Source organism: Schistocerca piceifrons, chromosome 4 (assembly GCF_021461385.2).
Source record: "Schistocerca piceifrons isolate TAMUIC-IGC-003096 chromosome 4, iqSchPice1.1, whole genome shotgun sequence".
Taxonomy (NCBI): Eukaryota; Metazoa; Arthropoda; class Insecta; order Orthoptera; family Acrididae; genus Schistocerca; species Schistocerca piceifrons.
In genome coordinates this window covers 341,786,214-341,798,234 of record NC_060141.1, presented here as the reverse complement: position 1 = coordinate 341,798,234, position 12,021 = coordinate 341,786,214, and positions in this window count along the sequence as shown.

The window sequence follows — 12,021 nt, the reverse complement described above, 5'->3', positions numbered from 1 at the left end:
TTGCAATTATTACGAGACATGTTGCATGCGTCAGAAGTCGACATCGTTCTGCTGCAGGAAGTATGTGTTGAGAGCTTCCCCGACCTCTATGAGTACGATACGTACATTACACCTACTACCGACGGCGGCAGCGGAACAGCGATACTTCTACGTAGCGGCATAGTAGCCGAGGACGTGGTGTACCTGCCGTCAGCGCGAGGACTGGCGCTCACAGTGCTGGGAGTACGGGTCGTTAACATTTACGCACCGTCGGGGTCAGACAGACGGCGCGACCGATCCCGATTCTACGCAGAGGAGATTGCAACACTATTCTTAGGTCGGTATGAACATGTCTTATTTGGAGGCGACTTCAACTGCGTGCTCGCACACAAAAGATCAACACCCACGTTACACTTCGTGCCCGGAGCTGCGGCAACTCATACAGGACATGAATCTCATTGATACATGGGAGAAGATACATGGCGACAGACGTGGATACACCTACGTCACGAGTCACTCTGCAAGTCGTCTCGATCGCATTTACGTAACACGCCGTCTCGAACCTGCGATCCTCGATGCGGAATTGTGGCCTGTCGCCTTTTCAGATCACATAGCATATACAGTATATGCACGGTCTCCTTGAGTCGTCAACAAGTGTGGAGGAGTCGCAGTGTTTGGAAACTGAATACAGCACACCTTAGGGAACCTGAGTGCAAACGCTTAGTCGAAGACACTTGGTATGTGTGTGAACGACGCCTCCCGACATATCCGACGACGTTGCAGTGGTGGCTGGAATGCGTTAAGCCTGCATTGCGCCGAGCGTTAATTGCATACGGAAGGGAGCAGATGATGTGGAGGCGATACACGACGGAATTTTATTTCACGATGCTTTCTGTACAAGCACCTTCACAGGAGCGTCGTGCCGGTATAAAACGAGCACAGGCCCAAATAATTTCCATAACGCGCCGCCGACTAGAGGGTGTCGCAATCCGTGCAAGGGCCTTTGAACGAGTCCGTGGAGAATCCCCATCGATGTATCACGTTATCAGAGAAAAACAACGTAGTCGCAGAACCTTAATACAGACGGTCGTACTGCCAGATGGTCGCCGCATGACAACGCAAAAAGACATTGCCAACGCTTTCGTGGAACACTACGGTCATGAAGCGGAACACGATCAGGCCGCCTTTCATGAGGTCCGACGAACGCTCTCCGCGTGTCTCGACGAGTCGGCCAACCTGGAGTTAACAGGTGAAATCACAGTTGACAACGTAATAGAAGCGATTGATAAGGGAGCGTCGCACAAATCGCCGGGGCCCGACGGGTTTCCGTTAGAGTTCTATCGTACATTCAAAGATCTTATGATTCCACGATGGACTGCCATGTACTGCGAATTGATGTCTCCCAACGTGCCTCTTCCACCCACCTTCGTGGAAGGAATGATCATCCCCATCCACAAACCATCTGGCGGCACAGGGATACAGGCCTACCGGCCACTGACCCTTCTTAATTGCGACTACAAGATCTACGCCAGGATACTTGCAGCACGCTTTAAACGCGTGATACGCCAAGTGATTTCACTCGACCAAACCCAGCTAGGAGGAGCTAGCAATATACAAACGGCACTCAGCGACTATTGCGATGTTATCGCACTGGCTTCAACATGTCGTCTCCGGGGTGTATTGGTATCGATAGACTTCGATCGCGCATTTGACAGGCGCAGTCATGCTTATCTCACGGACGTGATGACGAAAATGAAGTTTCCGGAAAGTTTTGTCACCGTCGTCATGAGACTACTCCACGGAGCCGCATCCAAAGTGCTCATCAATGGACGCTTGGTGGGGCCCATCAACATCTCACGATCGGTCAGACAAGGGTGCCCGCTGTCAACGATATTGTATGCCATCGCTATCGAGCCGCTGCTTTGCGGGCTCCGGAATCGACTCCAAGGAATGACGATAAGGCACAACAAGTTTATATGCCGAACATACGCATCGGGAGCGGAATATGTAAGGAATTGTCCACGCAACCTGCCACTGATGATGCCTTGCAGAAAATAAAGGCGAAACGCGTATGACACTAAAATTGTGTTTTATTCAGTTGCTGTCAGACGGTCCGTAAATAAAAATTATCAATATACCGTAAAAAGCCCCTCTTTAGTGTTGTCCCTGTTGACAAATTACTAATAAACATAAATCTTCATAACGCTGCGGAGGGCTTAACTAATATTATTGTAATATTCCGGCTGCGAGTACCAGAAATGATGCACTACCTAATTGAGACGACAACTCTCTTTGCTAAGCAAATTGTCTTTTGTAAATTCTGGAGGTAAGGAATTGGGATTGGAGATTGTGTTTTGGGGATCAGATACATAGTTTGCTTACAGACGTAATTTGAAGTGCAGAGGAGATACAACTTGTAATTGCAATTCAAATGGTTCAAATGGCTCTGAGCACTAAGGGAGTTAACTTCTGAGGTCATCAGTCCCCTAGAACTTAGAACTACTTAAACCTAACTAACCTAATGACATCACACACATCCATGCCCGAGGCAGGATTCGAACCTGCGACCGTACGGTCGTGCGGTTCCAGACTAAAGCGCCTAGAACTGCTCGGTCACCCCGGCCGGCTGCAATTGCAATTATCGGGAACAAAAAAAAAAAAAAAAAACGTTATTTTGTGAAAAAGAAGGCAAATATCGTCTACGAACTTTTACTCGATGTTGGATACTCGAACCTTCATAGAACAATTAGTATGTTTAACAATCCATTGCATGGTGATTTCTTCGAAAATGAAGAATACTGGGCAAATCTCCTACTATCTCGTTCCGAACGACGCGAAATATTTCGCCGTCAGTTTGTGTGTTACAGATGTCCCTAAGCGACCAGTTTGTTAGTAAGGAAATATCATACTGCCACTGTTGTTCAATCTTCTCATTCTGAAAGTGTTTCCAGCAAATCTTCGGTGACTGTGAGTACTTTAACTGCCACGAGAGAATGAGCTTTCATCGCGAGTTGTGGCAGCTTTCTCCGACTTTACCTGGCTTTCTCTGAGAACCGGAGAAACGGAAACCTCCGACAGCCAGCTCATCCTGTACCTAATCCGTTCTCTCCTTACAGTAGCCACGAAGACAACATAGTCATCTATAGACAATTATTTCACAGACTTTTATATTAGGTCAAAATTTTAAAATCTATGCATCTATGCAAAAAATCAAAAGAGAGTTTAAACGCAGTACCTCTCTTATCTGTGTCAAAGTCAAAGATCAAGTTAATTAATTTTTCTTTGCGACGTAGCAGTTCATTATACTGTCATTTGGTAGGCTACAACTGGATTTATAATTGATTCCATCATTCCATTTCCCTTCCTACCTCTTCCTCTCGTTCGTTCGACGTTTGCTTCTACAATTCTTTGTTGCACACATTTCATATGCAGTGTATGTCAGAGCCCAGATTTTTTTTCTTTTTTCTGCTCACTTCCAATAATTTCTTTGATTCCCTATTTTCTTAATTATTCCTTCACTTTTAAATCTGTCATTCCACTTCAGCTTAAGCATTCTTATCCTTAGCCACATTTCAAAACTTCTTAAATGTATTTATTCTTTTTTTAAACTGCCCGTGATTCACTTCTGTGTAACATTACACTTCAGATACAACATTTAAAAAATCTTTTCATCAACTTGCAACTATTAGTAAATGCTTCATCTTTTGAAATACTCTCTTTTCCATAGATATCCTCCTCCTCTTTTCTTCCCTGCAGCTTCCGTCCCATGTCATTAAACTTCCCATGTACAGAAAGTATTTTCGATTTCTTGAGTTCATCCATTTTATCGAAAATACTTCCTGTTATCCACTTTTTCTTAGTTCCTTTCATATCTCCATTGTCTTATGTTTAATCCTTCCACAATTGTATTTCTAAAGATATCCCCCTGTTCAATGATCCTGCAATTCACCTCGTGCATGTCGTAATTTATTTTCGAGATAGTGAGTGCATTCTTTCTTAAAGTTTCCATTCTCCAATTTCCTAACATCCCATTTCTTTATCTGTTGCTTCTTCTTATTATGGGTTAATCTTGTCCAGTATCTGAAACGACTAAATTACGGTCTGTTTCATTCAGTTCAAAATGTTCAAATGTGTGTGAATTCCTAAGGGACCAAACTGCTTAGGTCATCGATCCATAGACTTATACACTACTTAAAGTAACTTAAACTAACTTATGCTAAGGAAAACACACACACTCATGCCCGAGGGTTTCATTCAGCTTCTGCTCCTGCTAAAGTTTAACACTGTTTAATACTTTTTGAATGTCTGTTTCTTTATGGTAAAGTCCGTTTGATACCTAAAAATGTCACCTGGAGCTTTCCATGTAAATCATCTTCGCTGATGACGCTTAAACCAAGTATTAACAAAACAGAGATTTAACCTTTTACGAAAGGCTGTAACTTTTTCTCCCTTTTCTTTGGCCTTCTCCAGTCCACAGTCTTCAATTACGTTGTTGCTTCTTCTCTTTCCCACTGTACTATTCCGGTGTAGTGCTCGCATGTTATTTACTGCTCGCAAAGAAAGCAAACAACTGTAAGGCGAATGTCTACCCACACGTTTCTGATATACACTACTGGCCATTAAAATTGCTACACCACGAAGATGACGTGCTACAGACGCGAAATTTAACCGACAGGAAGAAGATGCTGTGATATGCAAATGATAACCTTTTCAGGTGATTCACACAAGGTTGGTGCCGGTGGCGACACCTACAACATGCTGACGTGAGGACAGTTTCCAACCGATTTCTCATACACAAACAGCAGTTGACCGACGTTGCCTGGTGAATCATTGTTATGATGCCTCGTGTAAGGAGGAGAAATGCGTACCATCACATTCCTGACTTTGATAAAGGTCGTATTGTAGCCTATCGTGATTGCTGTTTATCGTATCGCGACACTGCTGCTAGCGTTGGTCGAGATTCAATGACTGCTAGCAGAATATTGAATCTATGGGTTCAGGAGGGTAATACGGAACGCCGTGTTGGATCACAACGGCTTCGTATCACTAGCAGTCGAGATGACAGGCATCTAATCCGCATGGCTGTAACGGATCGTGCAGCCACGTCTCGATCCCTGTGTCAACAGATGGGAACGTTTGGAAGACAACACCCACCTGCACGAACAGTTCGACGACGTTTGCAGCAGCATGGACTATCAGCTCGGAGACCATGGCTGCGGTTACCCTTGACTCTGCATCACAGACAGGAGCGCCTCCGATGGTGTACTGAACGACGAACCTGGGTGCACGAATGGCAAAACGTCATTTTTTCCGAGGAATCCAGATTCTGTTAACAGCATCATGATGGCCGCATCCGTGTTTGGCGACATCGCGGTGAACACACATTGGAAGCGTGTATTCGTCATCGCCATACTGGAGTATCACCCGGCGTGATGGTATGGGGTGCCATTGGTTACACGTCACGGTCACCTCTTGCTCGCATTGACGGCACATTGAACAGTGGACGTTTCATTTCATATGTGTTACGACCCGTGTCTCTACCCTTCATTCGGTCCCTGCGAAACCCTACATTTCAGCAGGATAATGCACGACCGCATGTTGCAGGTCTTGTATGGGCCTTTCTGGATACAGAAAATGTTCGACTTCCGCCCTGGCCAGCACATTCTCCAGATCTCTCACCAATTGAAAACGTCTGGTCAATGGTGGCCGAGCAACTGGCTCGTCACAATACGCCAGTCACTACTCTTGATGAACTGTGGTATCGTGTTAAAGCTGCATGGACAGCTGTATCTGTACGCGGCATCCAAGCTCTGTTTGACTCAGTGCCCAGGCGTATCAAGGCCGTTATTACGGCCAGAGGTGGTTGTTCTGGGTACTTATTTCTCAGGATCTATGAACCCAAATTGCGTGAAAATGTAATCATATGTCAGTTCTAGTATAATATATTTGTCCAATGAATAGCCGTTTATCATCTGCATTTCTTCTTGGTGTAGCAATTTCAATGTCGAGTAGTCTTTGTGTGTGTACAGTATAATTAGAATCTTCATCGTCGTTTTAATACATGCTTATGAATAATTAGATGTAACTCGTAAGAGTTGCTACTCAGAAAAGAAGACTACAGCCAGTAAAAACAGGATTTGACCGAAGTCCTACCAGCGTGATACCACATTGTGTCCCTCACCGACCTAACTGAACCTTGGTGTTGCCACGTCTGTTGCAGTGTACAGCCACTAACTCCAACTGTTTCTGGGAAAGCTTTCGTGGGGTCTGGAATGTGGGTTTCACACACGTTCGGCCTGCATCTTGGGAAATCTCCTGCGCTCTTTCCGCCCGAGGTGGCAACGCCGGTTCCTCAACTCCGTCCCCCACTGTAAATCATTTCTTGGAAAGCTGTCCAAGTTGTTAGCTTCGCTTCAAATTAATTTCGTGGCTGGCGTCAGGCATGACAGTTCGTTTCCACGTGTTGCCTCGGGAATGATTTATGGGCTGTGTCCACTCTTCCTTATTATACAATGGTCCTTTGTTCCTGGGCATTATAGAATGTCATTAAGCGGCTACCGGTCTATACGAGTGGATAGTAATGGTTATGTAAATCTCCTGCAGCTGTCGGCTCCCCGTGATTGATTGCGCCGTCACCCGTCCCGAGACGGAAGGCTTTAATGAACACTCCTGTTCTCTGCGTCCGGCCCGCCGGCTCTCGCCGTGGCGTGGTAGTCGCCGGCTGTCCCCAGCAGCTGCCGCTGCCTCGGGGCCGCTCTGTGTCCGCCGCATTTTTCCTGGTACTGAAGACCACTATGATGTTCCTCCGCGGCTGTGTTATCGATCTGAACACAGCTAAATAGTAGGAAAAGTGCTACTGAAAACGCTTCTACGAGGATTCTGTCGACAGCTTGCAAAAGGAACGGAAAATGGCCTGCTGCGACATAAGGAAAGTTTACAGAAATCTAGGGCACACCAAAATAAAGGAACGCTTTCATGGTTATTCGGGATTTTTTTGAGAATATTATCTAATTGATTCCAGAATTCTTCTACTTCTTCTACTTTGTTTTTGTTAGGGATGTTAGTTGGTGCATGTCCGTTGATTAGGGTGTATATCTTATTAGCTGATTTTATTGTCATCGTGGAGAGCCGACCCGAGTAAGATTTGAAAGTCGAGACTGAATCAAGTATTGATGTATCTACTATAAATCTAGTTCCAAATTGTGGACAAGTTGCCATGGCTCGTTTTCCAGGTTTTCCTTTGTATATCCTGTATCCTTCTGAATCAAAGGGATTTTCATCTGTATATCGTGATTCCTGAAATGCAATAATTTTGATTTTACGTTCTCTGGATTTGTCCAGGATATTTTTTAGTTTTCCCATTTTTAAGAGAGAATTTACATTAAATGTCATTAGCCAAATTCTAGATTTTGGTTTGATTTTGTTATTACGGGGTTTTGAGGTACTCCGATTTACCTCCATGCACACTTCTGTGGTCTCCCCAGAATCTGAATAGACCACTTGCGGTTTTTCAACCGTTGGATTTGACCCACTGGTGTAATTTGTCTTTGAAGGTGCTGTATCCATGTTGATTTATTTGGACAGGGTTTGTGACTGAAATTGAGATTTGAGTCTGATTAAGCTCAGAGTTCCACTTCTGAGTTTAATAGATCAGCCGCCACTAACATGTGGAACAGACGCTGCAAGGTTACCGCCACTAACCTGTGGAACCGTCGTGCCCTCTGTCCAAATAACCTTGGACGATAGCTTTTATAGTATCCCAAAAAGCAAGGTTGCCTCTTCCGCCAGTTCCGCCGTACCGATGATCTTCATCTCCGCCTTCACTGCCGTTGAGGTCTTCACCGTGTCCCTGGCAAGGGGTCCTCACGAGGTACTATCACCCGGGGCAGGTGAACCAAGGTTTTTTTACGAGGTGTTACTCCTCCCCCTCCTCCTTTTTCAACCGAGCTTGGGACCGGCTATTTACAACAAAAAAGAGTCTCTCGTGGAACTGCAAAATACGACACTACACAACAGTAATTAAACCCGAAGCTCTCTACGCATCTGAGATGTTGTGGACTGGCAAGACAGCCAATCCACAGTGACGGGTAATCGAAAGGCACGCGCTTAAACTCACGCAGGCTGGCGTGAGGTCTGAAACAGGATACGTAATGAATGCTATAAAGAAAAGTACGTAGCTGCTGGAATACTTAACTTTAATCCACAATTGGTCAACATTGGTCTTGTTGATACAGTATATGCGTCATTAGATACATAGGAAAGGATAAATGGTGCCTTGCTAGGTCGTAGCAATTGACTTAGCTGAAGGCTATGCTAACTATCGTCTCGGCAAATGAGAGCGTAATTCTCAGTGAACCTTTCCTAGTAACGTCGGCTGTACAACTGGGGCGAGTGCCAGTACGTCTCTCGAGACCTGCCGTGTGGCGGCGCTCGGTCTGCAATTACTGACAGTGGCGACACGCGGGTCCGTCGTATACTAGCGGACCGCGGCCGATTTAAAAGGCTACCACCTAGCAAGTGTGGTGTCTGGCGGTGACACCACATGAGACACTAAACCTTCAACACAGAACACTAAAAGAGGAATTAGAAGTGAAAGAACCTAAAATAATGAGGAAAATCCTAGGACCAAGAACTAAAGATGGTGTGCATTATCCAAAACCCAATGCAGAAATATATAAAAATATCTCCAAATAACAGACACAATGCGCATGAGAATAATCTAATTCATGGGGCACTTAGAAAAAATGGACTCAAACAGGTTAACACACAAAATCCATACATTTTTAAAGGACAAAACTACAAGACCGAACTGGTACAAACAGACAGAAAAAGACCTGAGAGAATTAGGGTCTCCAAATCTACACGATAGAAATGAAATCAGAAAAATCACGAAGACACGGGGTTTTGAGGAAGAAGAGAGAAAAACTAACCGACATACGTGGTCTACACAACGAAAGCTAGCCGATTCGTTGTTTATGAAGGAATACTGGGCGAAAAGGAAGGCCAACAAATGTTGATTACGCGTGGTCCTAAGTGATCCATCCGCGAAGAAGAAGAAGAACGCTTTCATATTCCCACTTCGTATTGTAACACGCCCGGGAGTACGAATGGGTGAGGTCCTTTTAACTGGTTGTCGTTCCTTGACCGATATTGTTGCTTGACCGTGCGCCCTGCCCACTTCGCGTACCTGGTAATCCCGTAGCGGTCGTACTGTTCTGCTCCACACTGCTGCTGGCTTGCCTGAAATTATCTATCTAAATATGCAAGCGGGTTTAGGGGAGCCACTCAGCGTTAAAACACAACACTGTTAGACGTCTGGTATGAACATCTACATTCTGTGACGATATGGAAACCACAGGTTGCACTGCTTACACTCTAAGCCGGTGATTATCTATCCACAACATCACTCAGACGAGGGTACGCGTAACCGACACGACGCGGGTGATTGTTGATGATGCGGAAACCGAATGAGCGCACGAAAGTTCTTACGCTCGTTTCGCATACACAGATATCTGGTAATAGTCCTCCTCGACACTAGTAATGATTTAACACTGTTTGTAAAGTTAATTTTTCTGTTCTAAGTTCTCACTCGTACGGGCGTGCGCGTAACCGTCGCGGCGCGGCTGATTGTTGATAATGAGGAAACGCGATGATCGAACGCACGTTCTCACTCTTGCTACAAGACACTGGCACTTGACTGTACTCTTTTATGGTAACTAATTTTTACTGATTCACATCAGTTCATTCCGGGAGACCGCACACGGCGCGGATGATTGATGCTGTGCGACATGTAACGAGAGGATACACAAATACGTTATCGGTGGCACTGCTCATTTTTAATTACTTCTTGACGCACTTTCCTCTGAATCATTTACTTATTTTATCACTTTACTGTAATAGCACTTGTAGCAACACTTCAACTTCCATACTAACATTGCCTCTCATATGCAGAGCTACACATTACACAACATAACAGTCCCGTGTTCCGCGCTCGACTCACTACAGACGCGGCTGCTCGCAAAGGTACTCCACAACTAAGCCAGCGATACGACAATACGCTTACAGTATGGTTTGATATCGTTGGAAACACTACACTACGCGGAAAAGCGTTAGTTGGTGCATAAGTTCGTAGTATTTTTGTTTTACAAGTTATTACTGTTGCTGTAGTTTTGTTTATCGATTGTCATTTTTTGTATGTTGTTCACTGCTGCTATGTGAGTTTATTTTCATTTTGTCATTTGGGGATAGGGAGTGGAGAGCCGCGGAGGCTAGAAAATGGAGTGCTATGTTAGGAAATCGGAACGTTTCCGACGTATTCTTCTGTTTGAGTTCATTAGAGGGGTGAGAAAATCGGAGGGAGCCAGAAACATTTCCGCCGTGTATGGGTATAATGCCAATCTAGTGTACGGGAGGAAAATGGATTTTTAGTTCTAAGAAGGATCGTTTTGACTTTAGTGACTCCCACGTTGAAGAAGACCTTCGGTGTTTGTTGATGATTGTTTTAACTCATTAATCCACAATGATCCACGTCAGTACACTCCAGAAGGGGCAAATGTGATGAACTGTGATCATTCCACCATCGTACACCATTGCGCGCAGTCCGGAAGGTCCAAAAATTGGGCGTATGGGTATCGCAAGCCCTAAGCCTAAAATACAAAATTCAGCTGATGGCCATATGTACATCTCTGCTTGCTTCTCGTCAGTTGGCTCGTGGACGACAGCGACCATTCCTATCCCGTAAACTCACTGGTGCCGAGAAACGGTGTCTTTACGTCAACATATGCAAAAGAAAGCCCAAACAAAGCAGCAACTCCCTGTTCAGTTCGCGCGCATCCATGATATGCATCTCGTAGAAGAGCGACGTTGCTGTGTACTACGGATTGCTTGCCCAAGGTGTAACCGTCACTGTTGACGTTTATTGTCAACAACTGAGACGTTTTGCAGACAAAGGCCAAGGGCAACGACCAGGAAAAATACGTGAAATGATGCGATTCCACTACAACGCCCGCCAGCATTCTGCTAGACTAAGAAAGAACACTATACAGGAGTTGGGTTGGGTAGTTGCATAAATCCAATATTAAAAATACACTACTGGCCATTAAAATTGCTACACCACGAAGATGACGTTCTACAGACGCGAAATTTAACCAACAGGAAGAAGATGCTGTGATACGCAAATGATTAGCTTTTCAGAGCATTCACACAAGGCTGGCGCCAGTTGCGACACCTACAACGCGCTGACATGAGGAAAGTTTCCAACCGATTTCTCATACACAAACAGCAGTTGACCGGCGTTGCCTGGCGAAACGTTGTTCTGATGCCTCGTGTAGGGAGGAGAAATGCGTACCATCACGTTTCCGACTTTGATAAAGGTCGGATTGTAGCCTGTCGCGATTGCGGTTTATCCTATCGCGACATTGCTGCTCGCCTTGGTCGAGATCCAATGACTGTTAGCAGAATACGGAATCGGTGCGTTCAGGAGGGTAATACGGAACGCCGTGCTGGACCCCAACGGCCTCGTACCACTATCAGTCGAAATGACAGGCATTTAATCCGCATGGCTGTAACGGATCGTACAGCCACGTTTCAATCCCTGACTCAACAGATGGGGACGTTTGCAAGACAACAACCATCTGCACGAACAGTTCGACGACGTTTGCAGCAGCATGGACTGTCAGCTCGGAGACCATGGCTGCGGTTACCCTTGACGCTGCATCACAGACAGGAGCGCCTCCGATGGTGTACTGAACGACGAACCTGGGTGCACGAATGGCAAAACGACATTTTTTCAGATGAATCCAGTTTCTGTTTACAGCATCATGATGGCCGCATCCGTGCTTGGCGACATTGCGGTGAACGCACATTGGAAGCGTGTATTCGTCATCGCCATACTGGCGTATCACCTTGGGTGATGGTACGGTGTGTCATTGGTTACACGTCACGGTCACCTCTCGATCGCTTTGACGGCACTTTGAACAGTGGACGTTACATTTCAGATGTGTGACGACCCGTGGCTTTACCGTTCATTTGATCCCTGCGAGA